Source organism: Anas acuta, chromosome 3 (genome assembly GCF_963932015.1).
Source record: "Anas acuta chromosome 3, bAnaAcu1.1, whole genome shotgun sequence".
NCBI lineage: Eukaryota > Metazoa > Chordata > Aves > Anseriformes > Anatidae > Anas > Anas acuta.
Window position 1 is genome coordinate 18,585,224 of NC_088981.1, and position 27,082 is coordinate 18,612,305.

Genomic DNA, 27,082 nt, shown 5'->3' on the forward strand with positions numbered 1-27,082 from the left:
GTTTTGCTCTTCCCCATGCGTTTACATTGCCCCTGTTGCATCTGGTTGTAACCTGGACTGTAAATTATCTGAAGTAAGAGGCCATCCGCTTAGTAAGTGTGTGTGTAGTGGCTGATAGAGCGGAGTACCACAATAATTACACCAGTTGTGCAGCAGTCCAAGGGACTGCTAGTGGAGCCCTGCCCAGGAAGGAAGATTTGTGGAGTTAGCTCGTTAGTATCCAGCAGAACCCACAGCTGCTGAGAAGGAGCAGCAGGTAAATATGGTAAATACTGCCTGGTGTTTCTAACCCTGTAGCACTGAGGTTGGTGTAGTATTTACCTGTAATATCCACAGATGACCTCATGGATCGGGAGCCATGGGAGAGTGCCACCTTTCTGCTTCTCACTGTGAGCTGCTGATGGGGGCAGCCTGAGCTCCCGCACACCTACATCACGTGGGACCGTTCCTTCAGGCAGTAAAAGTGTCAGAGAGGTAGCCTTGAACAGTGACAGATAACTTGAACTGCCGCAAAACGGTGAGTTAAGCCAAGCACCTGGGAACCTGGAACTTTTCCTCATTGAAGGAACAGTGAGAGAGAACAGGGCAGGGACCAAGCAAAGTCACTGACCCAAGTGTTGAGATCGTTTCTGAGGCATGGGAGAATCACGGGATAAAAATGTCTTTGGGAAGGGGCATTTATAGCACCAGGTGATGCAAGGAAATAAAGGTGGAGGAAGTTTCCAGAGAAAGCATCCTTTAAAAGTACTACAGTTTTTGATGTGATAAACATCATTCAAAGCAAACAGAACAGCTGCAAAATATGATAAAAATAACTTGAAAGTTCATTGATTTTGCAGTAAAACTGTAAGTACTTCACTTTATAGTAATTGTTCCTCTCATGCTCTCAAATCTTGTACTTGAGCTACAAGAGTATTCAGGTCAGGGTTGCATTCAGAAAATAGGCACAAAAAGACAATGAAGCTCAACTAGAGAGATACTTTAATCATGAGCTAATTTACAAACCAAAGCAAAACAAAATCATTTTTGTCTAAGATTATTAGAAGATGCTAATTTTATGCCTAAAATTATCTTTTTCTGGAACCTAAAAAAATTAAAAAAGCAACTCTTATCTTCCTAATTAAATTTTGTGCCTTGGCTTATATGGTTGGTTGGACATTTTTTCCTTGTCTGAGGACAATGTGCATGTGTTATTCAAATATGAGTACCTCTGTAGTATAAACTCATATAAACACTGTCCTGATGGTACAAAACTAATGACAGCGCTCTTTGTAATCATTTTCTCTTGGCATGTAGTTATATTTAAAATAAGTGAGCAGCTTTTATGGAAGAGAGACACATGTGAAAATGGAGCCCTGCTAAGTGTGTGCAGCCTTGTAAAATTTGTAAGAGACTTAAACAAACAAACAAACATACACTAGCAATTTAAGCAATGCCGAGTAGCAAGAACATTTCTATGATCATACGATAAGGACACTTTGTGTCAGAGCTAGGCAAGGGAAGAATAGAGAGTATTCCTTTGAATTAAAAACATGAATATATCCTTTGTTATCTGTAACCATTTTTATTTTCTGGAAACGTTTACTGGAGTATTTTTCCCTATTAAAAAAAAAAAAGAAAGAATCACAGTGATGACTTGATGTAAGTATGCACACAAATACTTGCACATTATGCTTGCATGCATTTTATATTAATAAATTGGAGTATTTTGATGTATATTTGTGATTTTGCATTAAGATTTTCTTCAGATATCATTACATAGCCATCTTAAAGGCCTTCCACCTGAAGTCTTTAAGCACATCTTGGAACCTATTAGTAATTTCAGAGTCTTTGGCTCAAGGGGCTATTCATGTACTTAGTTTAAGCATATGCTTAAGAGCTTGACTGAATTTGGTCTTGTGGCATTGGACATCATCAAATCTGGGACAATAATGACACCATCTACCTTCAGAGACCCTTATGCAATATTTTCAATGGGGTATGGGAAGTTGGTAGGCCAACTAAATATACTGTATACAGGAAGAAGTATTTTGCACCAACTATTAGCTAAATCTGCAACACATTGCCACTGCAATCCCAGTCCTGGCCAACAGGACGAGGGAAGTGATTGTCTCCTTGTATGCAGCACTGGTGAGACTGCACCTCAAGTACTGTGTTTGGTTTTGGGCCCCTCATTACAGAAAGGGCATTGAGTTGCTCAAACACCTGCAGAGAAAAGCAATGAAGGTGGTGAGGGGCCTAGGAAAAGAGAGTTATGAGGAACAGCTGAGGAACAGGGGCTGCATAATCTGAAGAGCAGGCTGAGGAGAGACCTCATCACTCCCTACAACCACCTGAAAGGAGGGTGTCAGTCTCATTTCTCAGGTGGCAGGTGATAAAATGCAAGGTGACTGCCTCAAGTTGTGCCAGGGCAGGTTTAGGTTGGATACTAGACGAATTTCTCCACAGAGAAGTTGGCCAAGCATTGGAGTGGGTTGCTTGGGGAAGGAATGGTGTCTCCATCCCTGGAGGTGTTTGAAAGGTGTGTGGACATGGTGAAGTGGTGGGACTAGGTAAGTCAGGTCGATGATTGGACTTGATGGTCTTGAAGGTCTTTTCCAGATTAGATGTTTCTATGATTCTACACTACTCCTCCCAATTCATGAGCACCTGAGTGTGCTGGCAAATGGAAGAAAATGTGGGTGAAATGACTACCTGAAGTGATTTGGTTTCTGAGCACTCTCAAGTTTTTAAAATCATAAAGCCTGATAGCCGCATGGTTGTTACAGTTTAAAATTCTTGATGGTGTTCAGTTCTGTCCTATGTATGTAGCTACTTCAAATGTTAATTATACAGTCCTCATTTCAAAAGACTATTCTTGCACCAAGGCAAATGTCACCAAAGGTACAACCCCCCTCCTGCCTTTTTTTTTTTTTTTTTTTTTGAATACCTCATGGCATCTTCTGTCAGGCAGCTTATCTTGTTTTGTCCTCCTCTTTGTTTACAGGCTATGCAGCCTGTGCCTGCTACAGCACTGGTGCTCTCAGTGCGTTATCTCCTTTTTTCCATCACCCAGGGCAAAGATGGACCTAGACCTTGTACCAGCTGCCTGAGCTGTGGTTCCCGGGGAGTCCTTCAGCTTTGTCTTCTGCGATTTGTTCTGACTGCTGTGCTGCTGGCCAGGCCCACTGGGGCACTGAGCTGATGCCCCACCTTGAAGACTCCCTTTCCCATTGCCCTTTAGTTTTCTCACTAATTAATGCTCTCTGGATGTTCTCGTTTAAGTGAAGGCTCCCAAGGTTGCTGATTGTGCCCTCTTTTCATGTTCCTGGTCAGTTCTTCTAACCATATGGGTCTGATCACCCTGGTGTAGTCAGTAAAATGCATCTCCCAGTGCTGCTGTTAGCAATCTGTAATCCTATCATTGCTGATTTGTCGGGTTTCCCAGGAGCCAGGCCAGTCATGACTTTCTAGTATTTTTTAAATGCTCCTATGCACACATCAGACAAAGCAACAGTGCAAGCAAGAGTATCAGGTGTTGGAGTGTTACTATTGCCATTTGGAAAACCCAAACCCTCTGTTCCACTTCTTGCCATTTTGACCTCGCAGTGATGTGCTGAGCACCAAGTTTCAGAAGTCAAAAGCTGCTGTAGACTCGAAAGGATCTTTGCAAAAATGTTTTTAATATGATGCTGTTAAATCTGTGTGAGCCTGTGTTTTTATGCAGAGAAGCCAGAGGAATGGGATTATTATACAAGGTCATGTGTTTATACATCCTTTTTCCCAAGGTCGATCTGCAAACATTTGAGGGCAAGTTTAAATGAGGCTGCTGAGCCAATCTTCCCATTTCTTTTATGAAGCAAGGGGTTTGACTGCTCTCAACTAGCATAAAACCACTCTGCACTGGGAACAGCCAAATACCACCTGGTCTGCAATGAAATCAGAGCAGCAGATTTTTGAGTGTGTGCTGTCATTTTTTTTTTTTTTTTCACTCTGGAAGCTCTCTAATTTCTTCTCCCTCTTACCACATATTTGAGTTTCTCTGAAGATGACTATTTGTACTTCAAGTATTTTTCCTTCTAATTTGGTCTTAGAATATGAAATATTGAATAATGCCAGTGGAGGAACATCTCCCTATGTACTCCTGATTCTGCTGATAGCCCATGCACAATACAAATGCCCTAGATAACTATAGCACATTGAAGTTTTTGCACCAGACATATGGCCTATGTCTACACTGCTCCTGAGTTGTCTCTGTCTTGGTGCTAAATAAATTAGTTGCACCAAACCCTGGTATTGTGCTCACATTGCCCTTGCCATTTCCTGCTGCAAGAAGATGGGATTTGTAGGCAAAGCCAAAGCCTGGGCTGATTTTATAGTGATGTCATTAGAAGGACTTTTTAGTTTGGAGAAGAGGAGGCTCAGGGGAGACCTTATTGCTCTCTACAGCTAGCTGAAAGGAAGGTGTGGGGAGCTGGGGGTCAGCCTCTTCTCACACATAACCAGCAATAGGACTAGAGGGAATGGCCTCAAGTTGCACCAGGGGAGGGAGGTGTAGGTTGGAAATGAGGAGACATTTCTTAGAGAGAGCAGTCAGGAGTTGGGACGGGTTGCCTAGGGAGGTGGTGGAGTCACTGTCCCCAGGGGTGTTCAAGGAAAGGTTGGGCGTGGTGCTTGGGGACATGGTTTAGTGGGTGACATTGGTGGTAGGAGATAGTTGGACCAGATGGTCTTGGAGGACTTTTCCAACCCTAATGGTTCTGTGATTCTATGAAGGGGAGATAAGGTGTAAGAGGAGTTTCTGGAGCCTTCCGCCTGCAAGATTGGTGTCCTTGGGTGACTCCAAAAGCACAGGACCACTCTAGAGCTTTCTCCATCTGTTGCAGTGCAGCTGTGACAGAAACACCTCCAAATTAACAGCCTGGGCAGTAAGTAAACCAGGCCTCAAAGCTGTTGATAAAATACGATGTAATGTATTTTTACATTACATACAATACAATCCCATATTACATACATACAATCCCACATTGTAATGGCATAGCAGGACACCAAGCTGACTGATGCAGAGACTAAAACCTGTGTTGATTCCATATTAATCTCACGCTGTCCTTCCAAGAGTGAGATTAAGAGTGAGATTTGCAGTTTGAGCAAATGTTGGCTCTCCTTTTCTTTAAAATTTAAAGGTATAATGCAGCTGCTTATTCTGTCTTCTGGAACATTAATGGTCTTCCAACATTTGAGAAAACTTGATTAAGCCAAGACATGAAATCAAAAGCTCTGTATTGTAGTATTTCTGATAGGAAATTATTAAGATTCAATGATTGATCATTTCGTAACTTTTTGACTTAACTGTCACTGTTTTCTGCTGGACTTATTTTTGGATCACTTGTAATTCACAACTGGATAGGGTTTGGTTCATTAAATTGCAAAAGTTTTCAAGCCAATGCTTACATTGTCCATCAATATCTTGGCAGAATTATCCATGATTCTCCTTAATTGAGGGAAGCTGTGAGAATGGGCATCCAATTAGGGCATTCATTGTCTCAAACATCCATTTCTGTTTACGCCTTCTGGAAGCTTTCTCAATGTGCTGTGTTGTACTGGCCTGAGAAACACACTGGTCCTGACCTACTTGGCCTGCTAATCTCACTCATCCTCTGTCTGTCCTTTGTCAGACTTTTGTAGTCTGAGATTCTGCAACAAAATATGTAGATGTCTTCATCCTTTGGCTATTCCTTGAAGTGCTGTGTTTCTGGGACTCTAGAAACAGGAAGCTGAGTTGGGGAGTGAAAAGCAGAGAGCGTGGTTCATAAGAAAAAATTCTGCTTGCTGAGGTATTTCTGCAGCACCCCGATGGTGTGCCCCAAAGCACAACACAGAGCGCTGCAGAGATTACTGCTTTTGGTGCAGGGGCCTGTTTGCCTCTTTTGCCCTAAATTTTGAATCACGCCTCAGGTAGGAAGGCTTTGCGCAGAGCTGCGTGTTGCAGTGCTGCTGTGTGCTGCAGGGGTCCCTGCGCACCCTTGGGAGCAGTCAGTTATCCATCCACAGCAGCCAGACAGGCTGGTGGCCACAACAGCATCTCGCTCCATGGGCTCACAAGGATGTAGGGGTGGATGCAGACCTGCCCTCCGCACGGCTGCCCATCCTAGGGAGCAAGGCCAGGCCTGTCCATACCCCAGGAGTGACCTTTTTGGTGCTAGAATTAATGTAATGGCACCACTTTTAATTATTCTACTGCTGTCATAGCATCCTAGCTCCTGCGACGATGGGGCTGTCGAGCCCTTTCTGCCTCATCCAAGTTTACCACGTCTAAAATCAGCATTATGCCTTTACCACAGGTGTCTAATCTGCTTTTTATCAAGATTCATGGGTTAACAAGATTCACAACTATTTATTCCTTTAATAATAATGATAATAATGATCCCCCCTGTGTCACTTTTCAGGCAGCTAATGAAACCACAGCAGCCTGGCATTGCAGTCAGGGAGGAGGAGTGTTGTTAAATCCCACAGGCTCAAGGCCCCTTGCTGGAGAACCCTGACAGACCATGGCAGGGACAGTGCCTGGGCAGGGCCCTACAGCAGAGCAATTCACTGAAAAAGTAGGGTTGACACCACTTTTACCTTGCATCCCATGGACTAGAGTATTTTGCCTGGTGTAAAACAGCCAACATGTACTCAAACCAGATCCTACCCCCATGCAAGTAAAGCTGGATTTGGCCTATGAAAAGACAGCTATCCATCTACATGTATAACCTTGTGCTTTAAAATGTGACAACGTTCCCGTGCACAGCTATTTAGCTGTATTTTAAAAATACACCAGTTTGAAATGCCCTTCTGAAGTATAGCAAGAGTCCCCTGGTTAAGCGATCTTGGTTTAGGGAAGGAGGATTGATTAGAAATAGTAATAAATTCTGCAGAATATGTGGCCATGGCACATTCAATCTGGTAAACCTCTTATGTCTCACAACCCGATCATGCATTTTCTGTGTCAGTGGGTGTGTAATCACTCTTAATACAATGATTTACAGTTTGTATGCAGACAACAGATATATACACTTAAATTAGGAAAGAGCATCCAGAAAATGTTATATTTATAATTAAAGAATACACCAAATTTATGGATGGTGTAAGACTAAATTCTGTTTCAAGTCAGGAAAATGTAGCAGTAATTTTCATCTGAAAATCTGTATCATTAAGGAATTGTCCAAGATTAGACCCCTACAAGCATTAGCTTGTGAACACTGGGGGAAAAAAAAGAGCAACAGCTTTAAGCATTAATGTGGTTAATCCCACGGCGTAGCACTTGGTTGGAGTCAGGATTTGGAATTATAGCTCAAATGGTGATATTTCAAGGGGAAGGTCAGTTTGAATCAGTGATAATACTTTGCATTTTTACAACGCCTTCCGAATAAGAACCTCAGAGGGGTTTATAGACATTAGTGAATTAAGGTTCTCAGATCTCTGCCAAGACTGCAGCTTTATCCCTGTTTTTTGGAGGGGGAAGACTGAGTCAGGACGGGTTTCAGTGGCCTGGCTGGGACAACACGGGGTGGTGCCACGGGTGGTGCCCCTGGTTTGGTACAGCTCTGTGGGATGCATGGGCTTAACTGGGGGAATGGGACGTGCTGCTGGTGGCAGCGGGGATGAAGTGGCAGGGAACCTCAGCAGCTTGGGTTTGGTGCTCGTGTTTTTCGGCTAAGAGTCAGCAGTTTGTTTTGACTCATTATCTGGCCATGTGTTACGCTGCAGCTTCTCAACATGGGCTTCTTGCAGCTCTTCCCATCCGCTGTGGTTGAGCTGCTTCATGCTGCTCTGTCCTCAGAGGGCCCTTGTAACTTCTGTTCAGCAGTGCTCCTGAAGAGAGATCTTGAGCCAGTGGTATGTGGTGGGAGATGCGTATTGCCTTCTTTTCTTGGGGGGGTGGAAACGGGATTCTGTCCTTGACAGGAGCGCTGTTCTCAGACAGTGGGAAGGAGCAGTAGGAATGGAGAATATCGCCAGGCTTCCTGCCTCAGTGTTTCTTACTCCTTTTGGGATACTGTTTCCAGTACGTGGCTTACAACACAACTTATTGTTCAGAGTGAGATTCAATTGAAATCAATTGCTAATTAAATTTATGTCTAAATTAATAAATCACAACTATTCAGATCATGTTCATATGAATAATTTCTATTATGGTGAACATAATTATTAGATTCAGCATTTAATGAACCATATTGTTCGATGAAATTCTTGTGACAATTGGGACTAATAGAATATGTTAACCTTTATTCGCCTCAGCTTGACACCACATTAGACCATGAATTAATATATAAGTGCCTAGAAGAGTTTCATAATTAAGTAGCCATTGTGACTCCTTTGGCCTGTCGGATGAGTTACTTATCCCGTGTCCTTTCTTTAGAAAGCAGCATTTGAAGCAAGCCAATAAAGGCCCCTGAAATGTGAACAGGGTGTTCTGTTCTTTGTTGTCCCTCCGCCTGTGCAAGTAGCGTCCTGGGCAGTTTGTGTGCACTCCAGTGCGATTCAATTACACGCGTTACCTCCCATAAACACTTCAGCTCGGCCTCCTTCCTCCCTCCCCCCTCGCCACAACCTTGAACGAAGGAATTGCTGGGAGCTTCCAGTCTGTGCGGGTCTTAAATATACGCCAGTCCTAAAAATTACTGCGTGCTAAAAAAATATTGTCCAGGAGCGCATCCATGCAGATGTGCTGCTGCAAGTAAATTCCCGTGTTTAACTACCTTTGCCTATTTTGTCACTGACATTGCAGAGGAGAAAGCCTGGAAACAGCTTCTCTTTTTTTAAGCAGGCTGGAAGGCAAAGCAGGGAATAGGCAAGAGGGAATCCAGGGGATTCTAGTCCCCTAAATGCTGTGCAAATAGGTTTAAAAGGAAGGGAAAGGCTGGTGCTCTGGAAGCCAGGTCCCCATGATACACAGCTCTGTGCTATCCCATGGGCCCAATGTTTAGGCTTTAAGCTCACGCGGCTCCATGGGAAGATTTTAAACCCCACAAGCTATGTACTAAGGGATGTTGACTGCAGACTTCAACGTGTCGCGTTCCACTCCGAGGAATGCAAGCCCTGGTGCTGAAAAACTAAAAGGCATTTGGTAACTACAACAATATTTCCAAATGGAAATCTTCTTATTCTTGAAAAAAAGAAAAGGGCAACAACAAAAAAGATGACATAGAAAATGAAGCAAAAGCACTGAGCTCTGCAATCTAGAAAATGAAAGCTCAGGAGCCCACTTAACTTGATCTTCTTGATCAACTGGTCTTGATCAAACTTGTCTCTGTAGTACCTCCTGGTGTCCACCTTGCACACCGGGGTCCCATGTGCCAGTTTATCTGCTGGGACCAGCCTTTTTCAAAATTTGAAGAGGTTTCCATAGGACTTTCCAATACATGCTATTACTCCTCTAATTTTAAATAATAATGAACTGGGATAGGATTATCATCACAGGCACATTTTTATAGCTGGAGAATCAAAGTATTAAGGGACTTTCTCAAGTGTAATAAAAAAATAACTGAGCTGGAAACAACTCAGGATCTAGGAAGATTTTAAATGTTCTTCACAGTGCATCCATGAATTAGGAAGACAACAGGGTATACAGTTATTTATTTCTTGCTTCTTTTCACTAGCCCAGGCAAACACGAGCAGTAATATTTTGTGGAAGTTGCTTTTATTCTATAACAGCAAGTAATAAGGCCCCAAGAAAACGATTTGCTAAGTAGAAGGAAGAAAGGCCAAACTTGTTAAGGAAATAATGTTATTTTCAAGGTTCTCAGGGGATATCGGAAACAATGGAGAGTAAAACAAATATTAAAATTGCATATAAAAGGTACTTGACATTTTCTATCTCTAACGGCCCAAACAGCATTACTGCAAAATGCTGTGATGTTATTCTATTGGCAAGAATACAAAAGGGAGCAGGCCTGGGAGATGCCAGCTATTCATTTTATTAAGAACTCAAAGAACAGAAAAATGAATAGGTAAATTAAATCGTAATAAGAGCTGAAGAAATAGCAATGCATTTAGTTATTAAAGCCCATTTAATAGAGGAACTTTCATAATTAAAGTGACTCACCCTGCAGCTAGCAAGAACACAGTGCCGCTGCATGTATTTTGCGTGCAAGTCTTCATGGACATGTCATGCTCTTTACTCAGACTTGTCCACATGGGAGATGGAAGCTTCCTACTTGTAGCTGTTAAGAGTTTCTTCTTTTCCTCTGTTCCATCAGGTTCTCTGCTTTTGTGCCACAGCTTCTGATTTTGCTCATTAGTGTTTCATTTCTGAGCCTCTACAAGGTCAGCAGTGGGTGAGAAAGCACCATTTAAAACTGATCTGGTAATGGGTGGGAGCAAAGACCAATACGGTGGTGGCCTTCCTCAGGTGACTTTAAACCAAGGCTGTGAAAAGAAGGGCTCTGGTATGTGTACTGATGCAAACAATCGTGCCTCTTTGGGGAATGCTGTCCCACCCCCTGGCAAAACAGAGCATTTCACTCTGTCCTTCTCTGCTCGTAGACTAATTTTGGTGTCTTAATAACAAGCGTACCTTTAAGTGCAGTCCTAGGCTTTGGAGTAAGTTGGGCAGGCAACGATAGTGAGACCATGTACTGTATTGGTTTCTTTTTTTATTCTATTTTATTTATTTTAACCTTTGATTATCAGTACCTTTCCTTGGAGTTTAGAGCTGGCAAGTGAAGTAAGATGGGTTTCTGTAATGCCTTTTGTCTTAGCTTGATGCAGATGCCATGCTCTTGGTGGGAAGAGCAAGGGTTTTGCCCACAGCAGCCAAGCCAGGAGTGAGACAGGAGGGGGTAGGACATAGAAAGCAAGATGCCCTCATCCCCATACCCCTTGCATTGGCCAGAGGTGTCAGGCTGGGCATGTGGCAGGGGTGACTGCATGCCGTGAGAAGCAGCAAAATAACTTCCCAAAGTCAGGGAGTGCAGGGTGGAAAACTGACTTGCTGAGTCGCAATCTGCTTTTGGCAGAAAAGTGGTACACAGCACCCCTTGCTCTGAGCAGATTGTACAGTTACCTTTTAGCCCTTCGCTAGTCGTTGACAGAGTTTGTTCTGTTCACGCTGCAATACAGGGACATTAGCTCGTGACTTCCCTTAATGTTAAACCCAGAAGTTTATAAACAGAAGGCAGATGCATGGATTTCATACATATATTATTATTAATTATATCAAATATTTCTATTATGCAATATAAAATGAAAGGATAGTATAATACGTATGTCTCTGCATAGTCCCAGAGACTTGCATTTGCATGTTTTCCACAGGAGGTGGCCTGACTTTCAGGACAAGTGTTAGTTGTTAATGCTGAATTTCCATTGTAGGTTTAACATGGATGTGGTGAAATGGAGGATAAATACATAGTCAGACCTATAGCAAAACCAACCATCTACATAACTTAGGTGGTTCCACTGCTTGTTTCTTTAAAATTTGATTCTCTTCCCACTCGAACTGTTTTGTAGGTGGTAATTGCTCACCTTTATTAGTTAATATATAAGCCTCTCTCTTGATTTACCTGTAAACTACTTGGTAATTTATTTTGGACATAGTATTATTTTTGCATTACACTTTCAGCCAAATGTTGGTTGATTGTTCCGCTTAAGCTGTTGGAAAGAAGCTGACTTACGCCAGCTGCAGGGTTGCTTGGTGATATTTCTTTTTTTCTGACCTGTGGTCACCAAGGAGAGGTGATGGCAGTGGTGCACCTTGACTTTGTTGGCTTCTGGCTGATGGCCCTTTTCAGACTGTGACAGAGGGACAGTTTTTTTGGAAATAACAGTGTAAAACCAGTTCTGTTTTTCAACACTGAATGTTTTTCTTATATTTTTTACTCTTATATTACTTACTTTACTTAAGGAGAAATGGTTTCTTATTCTCTGTGCTTTAAATCAATATCTTGCTGTGAAACAGCAAGTGTTGGCTCAGAATTGAAGAAAATTGTTGCCATTTTTTAATTGGGATTGCTCATTTTGAAGAAAAAAAGGAACTTCAATTTTAGGAAACTAACACCTTCCGTTCTCTTTCTCCTTGCACTACAACATACATTCAACATGCATTCAGTTACAGCTGTGAGATGGAAGAGGAAAGGATGGCCACAGATGCGTTAGGTTGCTGGGCAAAGGAATGCAATGATGAGAGGAGGGAAGGCCTTCTTCAAGCAAAGAGGAGTTACGTAAGCGCAGAGACTGGGGTGTCACCTGTAGTTGGTGTGTTTGTTACAGATCTGCTTTGGGATTATTCTGGTTACCTTTGGGATAATCTGGATTTGATCATTATTGATTATCTTGATTTCTTCTAGGAAAAGGACAAAAAATTTCATGTGTGTGTGGCAAGCTAATAAAGCTGATGAGGTTCCTTTGGGTTTGCGGCTTGACCTTAGAAAGGCCTGAATTCTGATTGTGACTTGGTCTTTATTCTGTGGCCTTCTCCACTTGTTATCCTACCAGCAGACCTGTTGTTAGTTTAATAAATCTCAAATGTTTAAAAAATGCTTTGAAAAAGTCTGCCTCCACTTAGGCACTAGATACTATTCTAATGTTGACTCCCTCAGCCCTCAGTTTGGAGAATGCTCGGAACTGGGGTAGAATATAGACATTTGTTTCACCCTCAAGGCCCCTGACGTATTTAGAGGGCTATAGACAGGGAAACCAGCACCTCTGCCACAGCAGATACCTCTTGCACTCTTGGGAATGAACTGCAAGGCATCTTATGTGACTGATGAAATCAAGGACATGCTCCACTCGACCTGGGGTTGATCTCCTTGTGCTCTGTGGATCGCTCACCTGTGGCTTAGCCAAGTTCCCATCTGGCAACAAGTTTCCTGCTGCTGTAGGCCAAGACTGCAAACAGTGAATTCTTTGGCCTCTGCACTGTCTGGTTTGCTGTATCCCAGATCTTGACACCTCCAAATCTCCCCTATGCACGGAGCTGCCCCTAAGCCTGGCCATGAGCTGAGCCGTACACCCAGCTGCTTCTTCTAGCTCGTGATAATGAATTTTCACTGCAGTGGAATTTCGAAAGGAATTGCTCTGATTCTAAAGCTCATTGGTTGCTAATAATAATAACAATAAAAAGAGCCATTTCTTAAGGACTAAAAACTAATCAGGGCATGTGTAGTTTCTGTGTCTCCTGCAGGTTCGTGTCTTGTGGGGCTGCCAGACCGCCAGACTCACGTGACTGGCTGTCTGATTTCCGACTCAAGCTTTTCATTTCCTAAATGATAACGGATAAAAGATAAAATCTGGCACACACAGGTAATCTTTGCCATCTTAATATTTGTTAAGCTTTTTGATTTACTGAGAAGTTAAAGTCACTGCAGGTCACAAAACCTGCACATTAGATCTGCTTCATAAAACACTGTGAGTGAATGCTTTAGTCATTCATTTCACCATCTTTAAACCAATGTAGCTGAAGAATTGCACCTCCAATTTATAAATCTTTCAATTTATTTCTGATTCTGGTTTATAGGATGGGACTATATCCAGCTTTTCCCAGCCATTTGTGCATAGCTAGAGAAGAAACCTAACATATTTCTTGCATAATGGAGACTTGATCCAGATTACATTTGTTAAATCATCCAAAAGGAAATATTCTCACTAGGAAACTTTTGCACACAGTTATCATATCCAATCTGACCTGTGTTTTAAATTTCTGCAGTTCTTCTGCATATAATCTCTCTTTCTCCCTCTCCACCCCAGTACACACACTCACCCCTCCCTTCTGTGAAGGAGAAATATGATTATCATAGTCTCTCCGTCTCTCTGTTTTGCACATCTGCTCCCCACCCTTTTTCTGAAGGAGACATATGATCCACAGAGAAATTAGAGATGATCTGAACCATTTTGGATACCTACTGCTATGGGATGTTTGGAGGCCCATGAGTAGCTCAGGTTTCACATCTGCCAGCTTTTCAGAGGATGTGATCAAGGGCAGAAACAAGCGGATGATGATGATGATGATGCCACGGAAACTAGTGTGAAGGAAATGGGATCCCTCCTTCCGGAAACATGTGTGCCCCCTAGCCCAAGTCAAGATCATTTGAATGTAGTAATAAGGCTAACACAAAGAAATAAATTATATATATTAAATCATGCATTATTTAAAAAAAAAAAAAAAAAAGGGAGCCTATGTCTTTAAAATACAGCCTCTGAGTTATGATCTGCTTTAGATTTGGGCACGGTCTTTGACCTTGGAACGCTGACAGAGTAAAAAAAGAGTGAAATGGGTCAAAGAGTCTGTCAGACAAGGTGAGAGATACCGAGCTTGCCTCTGATCTCACACCAACATGCAGTGGTGTAACTCCATTGCCCTCTGTAGATTTATGCAAACATATGGAGAGTAAAACCTGCCCCAGAATGATTCAGTACCAAAATAGACCCTTTTCTATGGCAATGTAAAAAGCCTTACATGAGGAATACACAAGGTTTCAAAGGGTAAAATTTTGGCTTGGATTAATACTGCTTCCAGCCACCCCAATACAGAAACTTCTTTCCAATTAGCTGACCTTGATGGTTAAATTCCTCCTTTTTATCTTCCTCCAACCTTTCCCATATTCCATCTCTTCTTCTCCTTGATCCTCCTGATAAAGTCAGGCTGTCCTTCCAACTGTGATCAGCAGAGCCTTTAGCCAGTGCATAGCACTCTCTCCAAGGACTTCTGATGCCAGGGGCTCCTTTCATTTTCTCTGCAAATACTTTTTAACAAATTCAAAAGGCCTTATTGGGAAAGGAATGAAATACGTTTGTGTGTAGTGATGTATCTGCTAAACGGTGTGTGCTTTTGCCCATGCAGTTCTCAAGGGACTCTGAGGCACATTCAGCAGGCAGAGCACATGGAATTGTTCAGATGTATTGTCTGTGCAGTGGGATGTTTTTCTGAGAGTCAGAAACCAGGAGAGCACTAGGAACACACATTATTTTTGGAGACTTGCTGGGCTATATGGACTAGTTTCAGACTGCCCCGTTTAGAGCCTGACTTTGCTGCTGCAGTACAAGGCAGGTAAGTGTCCGTCCTTCACAAAGAGATGTGGAGCACTTAAGCCAACCATCTAGGCTCCCTCCATAGCCTGTGCAGCCAGGGGAGAGCAATTCATCATGTGGCATCAGTAAGACACTTCTGGCAGTTAGTGTTGGGATGAGGCATCCAGCCCAAAGTTCTCCACGTACCTGAGCTGCCTGGTCAGCCACTTTCTTTGGATAATGTGCAAACAGCAGCGAAGAGGAGGCTTCAGGTGTAAACTGAACACTGCTTGAGCTGTGAGAGTTTGAGCAGCTGACAACTCAACCCTCCTGTTGGAAGTGGGCATTTGTCAGGGTCTCTGGCTTTCAGACTGGGGCCAGTGTGTCAGAAAAGGAATTTCCTCTCTTTGGACAAGAAGAAGGTGGAGGGGGCAAGAGAGGCAAAAACTTCAAGAAATCTTTTGATGGAATAAAGAAGCATGCATATGTTTGTGCTAGGATATATGCAAGGCAGCTATTAGGTATGCCAAATGCCAGGTGTTTTACCCTGCTGAATTGGCTGCTGTACCATAAAACCACTTTCTGTTTTCTTTTGTCCCTACAACATTCAGCAAAGAGACGTTTTGTTTGAACCTCCACATTTACCTCCGAGCGGTCTAGCTAAGAAAGAAACTCCTGAGAGATATTACGGCACACGCACACAAGGACAAGAAAGCAGGAAATGTACCAGCTGCTGCAGAAAAAAAAAAAAAAAAAAGAGAGAAAAAAGAAAAAGAAAAAAAAAAAAGAGTGCTTGCAGTCCAGGAAGGGCTCAGTATTTCTGTTCCATGTGTTTATTAGTTCACTGCTCTTTGACATTTTTCCCCCAGCCACTGCTTCCACTCAATTTTTTTACCAGTTTAACAGCAAGCAATTACCCTTCCCCCAGCTTTGAAGCTATTGTTCCTTGCATGCTCCTGTCTTTGGTTCACAGAAGATTTGACTGTATCTGTTATTAGTCTTAGGTCTCCCGAGTTTTGCTGTAAGTTTTTGTATTCTTCATGTTTCAGATCACACAGGCCAAGCTTGAATTACCCTGGCCTCAGTTTCTAATAAAATATCTTTTTCCCCAAGGTGCTAGCAAGAGAGTCATATCTGGGGTGGAATCATGTGAAATGCATTCATTTTTTGCATGTCCTTCACCTTAGATCAGAGAGTACTGACTCATGATTAAGTTTTCTTCCGTTTCTGTTGGAAGCCCCGCGTTGTCCTCTAGCCTCCCTTGAGAAGGTTAAATTCAGCCCTGACATTTGATTACTGAAACGTGGCCCCACTTTCTCTGGAAGTTTTGTAGGCATGACCCAACTTTTCATTCTTTAACAAGCCTCCAACCCAGAACCGCCTGCTTTTAGGTTGCAAACCCTGCCTCCTCACGGGTTTGAGCAGTGCATGCACTGTGCTGAGCGTGGGACTGATGGACACCCTCCTGCTTCCTTCTCTGGGCCTCTGACTAGACAGCAGGTAGGTGGCACTGCGAAGGACCTCAGTGTGGTGCATGCCGAGGGTGCTCTGCTTCCCTCTGCGCCCTGGTTTCCTCCTGTGGTGGCGACAGGGAGGGTTGCTGTGTACCCTGGTGAGAAACCGCCCTGTGCCTGAGCTTCTCGCTGGGGTTGGAGAGGGAAATCGTCACTGGTCCCTTCACAGCTCGGGGCTGGTGGCTGTCCCTCCTCTTGGCTTGGCCTTGCCAAAGAAGTGGTGGGGGGCGACACGTGCAACCAGCATGCTCGCACATCCCATGCACGAAGCATCTGCAGGGCATCCCCGAGGGCCTTGCTGAGTGAACAGCACGAGTGTCATCAAAATACTTCTGTCTCTATCTGCATGACTTTTTGGTAATATTTATCTGCTTACTAAGAATACTTCTTGGCCTTCATAAACGAAGACTCATGCTGATTTTTTTTTTCAAGATATTTAGTTATACTCTAGAAATGTACAGACACATGACCCGAAGGAAAATTGGGCAGAAACAGTGTTACTGTGGCTTTCTAGAGAGCTTAGGATAGGGCACTAGAGGCAGGCATGAAGATTTAGCTTTGATTTTTTTTCACCTTAAAGAGTAAATCTTCAAGGTGGAAAGGATTTTGGAAATTCCTGTGACTCAGCTTTAGGAAGGGGAACTCATCCTTTCTATGACACACACTATAACTTTTTGTGTTGAACCAGTTTTTCTGAGCTCCTGGTGACTTTCACTCTCAAACGATTTCTGTATGTTACCATCTCAAGGTTTTCCTCTGCTTTAACATTCTCAGGGACTCCAGTGATCAGTAAAATTACCTATCTACCTTCTTCACATAAATGAATAGGTTTCTGCCCCACAAAAACAAAAATAAAAAAGGCTGTGTGTTCATGCAAGACCTTTCCAGGTAGCTTTCAAGTCCTTTGTTCTGTGCTTGGTCTTGAGTTGTCAATGTTACTGTTCATTTGCATTTCACATCTCCGAGTAAGACAATGTCCTCGGGGTTCTCACTTGTTATTGGATGCCAGAGCTGAAACACTGAGCTGTACCTTCATATTCTATTGTATTTGATGAGGGATTCTTAGCGCTGCCGTGTCTCTTCCAGTTTGGAGGATATCTCCTTTCCTGACAAAGTTTGATACCTGCTGGTGATCAAGGTGTATCACGGAGTTAACCCTGTCCCTGCCAAGCAAATGCTGTCCTACCCTTCCAGTTCGTTTGTACGGGGAGGGTCAGGGTGTTTGAAGTTAAGTGTGGGGAATGGATGCCTGTCCTGTAGAGAGCTGTGGCTGATGAATTACAGCAGTCTGTTCAGGACTTCCTTTCATTGTTAGCATTTTCTCAGGAAAGGTTTTATTAGGCATTGGTCTACAGCAGTATGGAGAAACACAGGGCAAACTGTCTTACACTGATACAAAAACCTTCCCTTTAGTGAGGCCGATCCCCAGCTTAGCAGTTGTGTTAAAATGCAGTTCTTGCTGCTTCATACCTGTGGATGGACGGATGGACAAGGGCTACTGCACTGTAGGGTGTAAAACAATCCACGTAAAGGTCTACTGAGAGATTGTTCACATCAATATATATATACATATATATATACTTTTTTTTAATTTTTTTTTTTATTTTTTTTTTTTTTATTTTTTAGGCCTAAGTGCCTGAAACAGCTCTGTTTAGTGAGTTTACTAGTTTACTGAAACAGAGGAAGCCTGCAAAGAATTTAAAGCAAATAAACCAGAGAAACAGCTGTTGGAGGAAGGCAGTGGAAGAGATTTTTGTAGACCTTGTTGGTTCTGCTTGCACTGAGATGCTATGGTTGGTGGGCTTTCAATTCTCTGGCAATAAAGGGCTCATTTACAGCAATTTCAAGTTATCTATAGTCTTCCTCTTCATTTCTCTAATTGACATTTCTTCACTTATTCTGCTGTACATTCCTCAGAATTCTTAGCTTTCAAAAACCAAAATTCATAATGAATTGTTTCAGATATTTAGTTCTGCCATAAAAAAGAAGAACATTACCCAATGGAAAATTAGATAAGCAGAAATAATATTGCTCCATCTTTCTGCATAATGAAGGTGAATATTTAGTTCCACCCAACTTTTATATGCATGGTATCATTTAATTGTTTAGTCACTAGAAAAGCACAGAAGGGAATGTAACCTGTTTTTTTTACTTACAGAATCACTGTGATTTCCTCAGTTTGGTTCCTATAATTATTTAATAATAGACGGTTATACCTCAGTTCTGACAAGCTGCCTGCTTGCTCTCTATACCTGTAAGACAGTGAAAAGCAGCAGAAGGAGTGACTGAGGTTGCTGGTTGCCTCCTGAATATCATTATGAATCAAGTTGCTGTTCATAGGGCAGTCACTGCTCCTTTCTCTCTATACTGTTTTAGAATCGGATACGTTTAAAGAAAAAGTCTTCGGTTTCCAAACAGACAGAAATTATGTGTGGAAGTGTAAAATGGAAATCAAACTGCAAGACTAGCATGGACTTTGCCCTGCAGCTGTCCTGGTCTGACAGGAAGCTCATCACTTCTGTCCTGTCTGCAGCAGGCATGTATCTCATTAGAGCAGGGATAGCATTTCACATGCTACAGTGAATACATTATTTAGGAAAAATAGGGGTGAACAAAAGTCCTCTTAAGGTGTCAGTAGGATACTTTCAGTGTGCTGTTTGGTATCTTACCTTGTCTTCCCATATTGGCAGGTCTTCTTTTGGTCTCTCTTGTCATGGATATCCTAACATCTAAATCCTTTGGATCTTTATTTTATTGTTTTATAGATCATCTATTTTCCTTCATCCTGTCTGGATCCTTACCTTGTATTGTATACTCTTGTGTTTTACCTAGTTCCTCCCTTATTTTTATTTCAAGGACCTCCCGGACACAGAGGCCCATAACCAAGCATCCTGGGCTCAGAGTCCCAGGAGACTCAGATGTGATTTAAAAAAAAAAAAAAAATAAATCCAAGAACTACTGCATCAAGGTGAATCTGATTTCAAAAATCCTTGTTCAAAACTTCCCAATCCCCACTCTATCACATTTCATTCAGTTGATTATTAAAATGGAAGGTACTGTGGTGGTTTGGTGGCTCTTTCTTGCATCAACTAGTCGTTCCACTGGGGATGTGGAAGACCTCTCCCAATTAAAGTTGTGTAGAAACTGGTACGTTTCTGTGAGAAAGGTAACTGGCTAATTTTTCCAACAGCAGTGAATTTCCCAATTCTTCATTTGATTGGAAAACTCAAATACCCCAGGGTGAATGTTATGGAGGAAGTTTGGGGTGGCCTGGCACAAGGTTATGCATGTGCTGTGTTTCACTACAAATTAATAATGTCTGATATGTTGCCCTTGAGGAGTGGCTATATTTGTAAACAGATTTAAGAACTTGCTTCTGGTTGCACTATATTCTGTTAGTCCATACATTCACACATTCAGTATTTTTTTTTCCCCTCAGTTGTCTCAAGTTGTCACTCAAACAATGATCATGTTGATTTTAGTTTCTTACAATACAGTCAGGATTTTATAAGCTTTTGTTTCTGTAAGGGTAAGCAGAAACATGTTTTTCAGTAGTGTGTTAGAAGAGTCCTGTTACTAACAGTGCGGATTGTATGTATATTTTCCTGGATAACAAAGTTTTATACAACTGTACCTTGGCTTACAGGTATTTTCGTGATCTTAGAAAAACAATTAAAATAAAAAGTATTGTATATACACCCAACATTAAATATTTTCATTATTAATTTATTGTTTGTAATAAGTCTAACTCTAATCCAATGTTTATTAAAACTGGACAGGATTTATTAAATTGGTTCAAGATTATCAAATATGTGCAGATCTTTACATATATTACATTAATTCTTTTTCTAAATATTTGCAAAATTTATTAAGTCTTTGCAAGACTTCTAAAAATGTTACATGGCACTCAAATAGGCCATATTCGTAACACTGACAGAATAGACTGATTATATGAATATCTGAAAACAGCATCTGAAGAACAAAGCAGAACAGTATCTCAATGGTGGTTAAAAACATCTTGATGTGTAGTCTTTAAGAAGTGTATTTTTTAAGGGAAGCCTCCTTTTAGACATTTCACTATGTTTTGAAAAAAAGTATGAGGAGTCCTTCACAAACGGGATGAAAGTGCAGCTATGTGTGTGCTCCTCTTTTTGCCCTCTGTGGTATAACAGGGAACATTATCAAAGCCATGGTGCAATTCAGAGGAGTTTTAAGGCTGCTCTAAACCCCATCCAATACTGCAGCCATAGTGAGCCATCCTGGGAAGCATCTGTGGCGATGTCTTCAGTGAGTGCACTGAACTGAGACTCAGGAGGTCTGCATCCAGACTTCTTAAGGGAATCTGGATTAATAATATTTAGGTGACTTACACTGAACATTCAAATACTAAGCTGCTGCACATCAATAGGAATTTCCGAAAATCTTAGCATTAATTTTCCAGTGCTTCAGTTTCTTCTCCACAAGATAAGAAAGATAACACAACCCTGCAAGTCAGAGTAGGTGGCATAGAGATGAGCTGGTCATTGCATTTTTAGATCATGACTATATAAGTACCTCTTAGGTAAAAACCATTTTTTTTTCCTCCCACTGTTAATTACACATTTCAAATGTAAAAATATTCTAATTTAAAGGAAGTATTTACCTGGAAGTCTCATTTTATTGAAAAGTTCTTAACTTTTACTGAAGCGTGAATATTCAGTTTGTTGTCCATTCCCCACAGCAACATTTATATTTTAATTCATAAGTGCAATACAGTCATACAATCACTGATGTCCAAAAAAGTGTTTTCTTGGGAGAAAAAATGTGGGTGCTAAGCAGCAAAAGCTAAAAAAAAAAAAAAAACACAACAAGAAACTGCACGAACAGAGTGATAACATGTTCAAAAGCTACATTTCTCATTAATGACTTATAGTAATATAAAATACATTTATTTTTATTTAATGTTAATGTCAAAAGAATATCAACATTTTTATGGTATTCATAAACATGTTCTTGTTACTTTATGGACGTTTTTGTTCTGTCGATTCACTTGTGCTCTTAGTTTACCTTCACTTCACCCCTGAAATTGATATTCCCTTTGTGCAGCTCAATTAGAAATGTCTATGTGAAGGTACACAAACACTAATAACGATCGCATGGAAGTCTCAGATCTGTCAAGCGAGCAGGTTCACTCCCCAGATTACAGACAAAACCTCCGTCCTGGGCTAGTATGGCACAAAGGCACGGTCTGGCACTGGCGGTGCGTTAGGACGCGACCTGTGCTGTAGGCCGCAGCCACGCATCCAGCCCAGGCAGGCCTTGTGCAGGCTGCCGCAGTGCTTCGTTCACAGCCTTCAGTGGGCACAGCAGTGTTTGCTACTTGCAGTGTTTGTGAAAGCACCAGAGATAATAGTAATTTTCCAGTTGATTTTTTTGCAACCAGGTTTCCCCTGGTGGTATAAACAAGAGGAAACCGCGTTAGGAATCCTGAGAACCAGCTCCTGGAAAGTAGGTTCTGGTTCAACAGATAAATGATTGCTGGGAATAGCAACATTCCACTTTTATTTTCTCAGCAGACCATCAGGAACATTATCCCAGAGACTGACAGAATGCAAAGCTAATTTATCTTTTTGTAATATTCCTTTTAGACATCTCCATTTAAATACGCAATGCATTTGTCTGAAGTGCACGGGGAAAATATCTTCTGTTACGGACAAGATCATTGCCTGATGCAAACTAGAACAGGATTATGGAATTTCATTGGAGCTATGGCAATTGACACTCCTGTGGGGCTGAATGCGAATGTTAATCAATCTATTTTAATTCTGTTTTCTGTTGTATTTAACCTTTGGGTAGGCTTGTTAGGGTAGACATTGTATACATCTTTTTCTCGGCTATTCATTTAAACAGCCTTCCACAGTCTGTGTGCATTTTGCTTTGGGCAAAGAAAATGTGCACTTAACATTTCTGTTCTGAACCATATTTTAAATGAACCCTTTTGTAGTTATGAAATATGTAATTAAAGCTGTAACCCAGTAGAGCACTTAAATGAATGCTTAAGAGTCTGTATAGTTTCATGGACTTTCTGGGTAAATTTAGTAAGAATATATTGCTTCTGACCTAGCCTACGCATTATTTTCAGTCAGCTGGTACCATGGCACGACGGTTCTCTGGCAAGTGCATATTTTATCCAGCTGTGGGAAAATCTTATATTTTGTTTGAGACTGTGGAGAAGTCTCATCAAAGAGAGTAAGAGTCAAAATGAAATGATGAAGAGGCCAAATTTGGTACAGGATGTTCCTGAGGCTTTTGATGTTGGTATTATTAATCATAAATTTGATTACTTCTGGGTGCATTTCTGCCCATAAGGCGACTGACTGAAGTCTACACTCAAGACCTAGGGCTCTAATTCAAGAAAGATGTGGAGATGCCCAGACATTGATGTGTAAGCTCAAAGAATTAAGTGTTTAGTTCCAGGAGAGGTCACAGAGCTGAGTTTGGTACCTGGGATCCAGAAACAGTGTAAGAGGGAGAGAAAGGATCCTAGACTTCACTTGAGAGCTAACTTCTGAGAAACCTCAGCCAGCTGGTAGGAGTTGTAGAAGAGATGGTTTGCCTGGAGCTCTGACCTTGGGTATCAAATTCAGAACCACAGGCAGACATATCTGTAAATGAGGAATTCAGAGCCTTTTTGTTCTCTTAGAGAGGAGAAGTGTTACTTTCTCACAAAAATCCAGTGACTATGGCACTTGCACATGGAGAGGAGGGACATGCTATTCAGGCCCGTCAGGAATTGGGGTCACATTTTTTCACAGCCCAGGAAAATGCACTAAGCAATAAGTTGTGAAATTTTCTGACGGGAGAACAAAAAGTAGGGAGTCATGGGGGGTGGGATTTCATCTCTCTCACTTGAACAAGACTGCCAGACAGCTGAGAACTGAAGATGCGTGGGATCAGGCGTTGAGGTGCAGAGGTAAAGTCACTCCTGGAGGGGTGAGACTACTTATTGGCTTAAATCCAAAAACTTTCCAGCAGTAAGGGTGAGTTCCCTGAGGCTTTCCTCTCCTAGCTGAGTAGCTTAACCACAAGATGAGGCCCAGGTCTTTCTGCCCCCATGATTCTTCCATTCCTGGATGCACATCAGTTACAAAGTTTTCTGTAGCTTCATGGTCTGGGCACTCTCATGTGTTTTACAGTTCAAAACCTTAGGCTAACGTGCTGCTTTGGGGTTCAAAAGCCTCAGGCTAAAGTGAGGCCTAATACTTTTACTTCACACTTAGATAAATCCTGTAAGCACCAGACTGTTTGGCCAGAAGTAGGCACCATCACCAGTGTGAGTCATGAGTGTTTGGAATATACCTAGCTTCTCCAGGGACTTGCATGCTAGCTTTTGTCTTTCCTAAATCCCAAACAGCTTTAAGCAGAGATGCCCAGGTGGCTAGCTCATGAAAAGATAGATATCCTCTGGGACATCCTCTGTAGTGCTAATATAGCCATAGTTCTGTGAGTAAATTCCTGAACGCTTTATTGAATGCTGACCTAAAATAGTGCATTGTAATGTCAGAGGAAACCATTTAATTTCATCCAGTCACTTCTTTATGGAGCCATACAAATTTGTGTTTCACTAGAACATGTCAGCCAGAACGTCATCTTGTTTTCATTTGAAGGATCTAAAAGATGAATCCACCATTTCATTCAGTTATTTACGCTCATGTTGAATTATGCTCCCTATTCCTCAGCTGAATTTGCCTGGCTTTTGTTTGCAGATGATAGGAGCACGGTCTCACGGAGTAGCTGCAGTTGCTTTATAGCAATTGCGTGGGAATAGTTTTTCTACTTAAGCATTTCTTAAAAACTGCAGATCTCTTTGTTTGGCTTCTCTGGAGGTCCATAGCTTTACATACACAATTTGTTTACTAGAGCATTCGTTTGAGTTGAATATCACAAAACAGTATGTGTGAGTTAAACAGCCACTAGTGGAGTGGGAAGTTTTTATTAATTGTTCTTCTGTATTTTTTAACATTTGATTTTCCATAACACATGATGAAAATGCATTTTTGGTGGCACATCTTGCCCCAATTCAAATAGATCAATTCGGTATGTGAAAGGCAGCTTCATTTGCTGTCCTTGACATAACTAACCATACATTATCAGGAACACTTCTTCCTAGCTAGACTTATTATTTGTTCAGAATCTTAATAGATGGGCTTTGTGCTTATAAATTTGTAATGCTGCTTACCCTATATTTTAAGTCAGAGTGGATCTTTCTTTCTGTTGAGGATTCTCCACCTCTTTTTATTTTATTTTTTATTTTTACAAAAGAGATAAGTGTTTTCATTCACCTTCTGTGACTTACAAGCTATTGAGTAGCACTTGTTGTGTTTGAATGTCACATTATATGTATTATAGCTGATAAAGAAATGTCATTTTCCCTCTGTTGCTAATATCTCTTGAGACACTCTCAAAAACAAGATGTTTTGACACAAAGTGTTTGTCTGGCTAAATATATTTAAAATAACATCATGTATTTGTTGGAGAAGATCAAATGGTAGTGAGGTTCCCCTTTCCTACTTGTTCAGTGTGATGATTTCCTTCTAAATTAGTAAACGTCTGAGGATGCAGTGATAGGAAAGTCAGCTGGGCTGGTATTAAAACAGCAACTGGTATACTGAGTCAGACTGAAGATCTTTCAAGCCCACTAAGAGCCAGTAGTGCCAGTAAAGTGTCTGCTGTGCGAGGCACATAGATTGCGGAGGCCTTGCCAATCTTTCTATATACACATGTATACAGGCTTTATGTATATATAGACTCCTAACTATATGTGGGCTCCCTAGGGAAGTGGTCACAGCCTTGAGCCTGCTGCAGTTCAAGAAGTGTTTGGACAACTCTCTCAGACACGTGGTTTGATTTTTCGGTGGTCCTGTGTTTAGCCAGGAGTTGGACTCAATGATCCTTGTGGGTCCCTTCCAACTTGGGATATCCTGTGGTACTATTACATGAATGACTGTTAGATTTCAATTTTGTATTGTATGTAAATGTTCACGCAGCGACCAACCCATTACCTGGTTTCTGGTAAAAAAACAATTTTGAGATTTCCAGAGCTGGAGTTGGCATTCAAGCTAGGTAGTGTTTCGGACCCTTTTTGTGCTTTGGGCTCCCTGCAGCATCCTGCTGTAGGAGTCCCCGGTCTTGGTTGTGGGGTGGATGAAGAAGAATTCACCATTCAGAGGTCAAGTGACTACATATGCACATTTAGGGAGGTCATGCAAGCATATTCAGCCAACGCATTATCAAGAATGAAATATGCTGGCAATCAGGACATCCGTGAATGCCTTCTGTCCTGTGCAGATGATATGGGTGCATGGCCTAAAGTCACAAAGTATGTTTCCTAGGGTTAGACTTCTCACTGCCACAAACATAGATTGTCTCTGAACTTTTGCTGTTTGTCAGATTAAGGTGAAATTTATTATTCTAATTCTTTAGTGTTTCAGAAAGCCATTGAAATTAGCCCCTTTCTCTCTTCATGTAGGATTGATTAGTATAGCTTCCTTCATGGCCCTGGGCTTTATTTTCCACTGTGCTCCCTAGGTCTAGGAATACAGAGAATTTTTGCTGATGAGGGGAAGGGAAGGGACTGGCCCAATTCCCCCAGGCACGTGAAGAGCAAAATCCCAAACAGGGCTAGTGAGGTGAGGCCCGCTCTCTGGGGCACGGGGCAGCTGGATTTCAGTGCACTCCTGCCTCATCCTTTCCTATTCAGGAACTTCTGTCTTCCTGTAAGGAATGGGTAGCGCAGAATGAGTCATCCTGGCACTTGGCCACCTGGCAATGCTCCTTTTTTTGAGGAAAATCCCCTGGCTTTTATAGGGGACTCCTGGGACTCAGCACAAAGGGACCAGAATCTGGCCCAGGAACCATAACACACACAGCTTACCGAAACTGCTTAATGCTATCCCACAGCTACAACACACCATTGTCTGCCCATCCTATCTTATGGAAGCTCATAGTGATTTTTTCCATGCATCTTATCCAGCTGTACGTTGTTATCAAGTGCAGCTTCTGTTTGTTAGTTCCTTAGATAAAGGCCTCCCTAAGTCTGATCCATGCTCTGCTATTGTGCCTCTTCCTATATCACCATATGTGGTGCATTTCTTCTTTTATGTCTCTTCCAAGACTATCTCAGAGCATCCATCCGTCATCTGGTGATATGATTTGCTCATTGTGATTATTCTTTTTTTCAGAAACAGAAATGTATGGCGTACATAGTATTTAGCAACACTGCCAAAGACTGCTCCGTATCATTAAGAGATTACTATTTCTTAACTAATGTAATGCAATTTCCAATTGCAGCCACAGACAACATTTTCATTAACTGAAAGGTGTATATAGATATGTCCTGTTCTCTTCTGTGTTTTGCATCTGAATCCTACTCTTTTTCAGACTGATCTGAGCCAACTGTGCTGGAGCATGTGTGTGTTTGTGTATGCTTTGGTATGGCTAACAGAGTATTTCCAGGGAAGATCTGGGCACATTTATGTACATACTAGACACCTTAGAGATCCTGATGTGAACGAGTGAGTAGGTTCCTGTAAGGTTGCCTTTGCAGAGTGTTCCTTGAATTG

At 41.7% G+C, this 27,082-nt stretch overlaps 2 long non-coding RNA genes across 4 annotated transcripts in view; both read left to right on the forward strand.

Moving 5' to 3' along the window:
• LOC137853528 (uncharacterized) overlaps positions 1–27,082 on the forward strand; it is a 174,785-nt gene that overhangs the window by 41,119 nt on the left and 106,584 nt on the right. The window lies entirely within an intron of this gene.
• Positions 2,339–3,558, forward strand: LOC137852963 (uncharacterized). The gene is made up of 2 exons (XR_011094100.1): positions 2,339–2,552; positions 3,056–3,558. It is a non-coding gene; the product is annotated as an uncharacterized lncRNA (long non-coding RNA).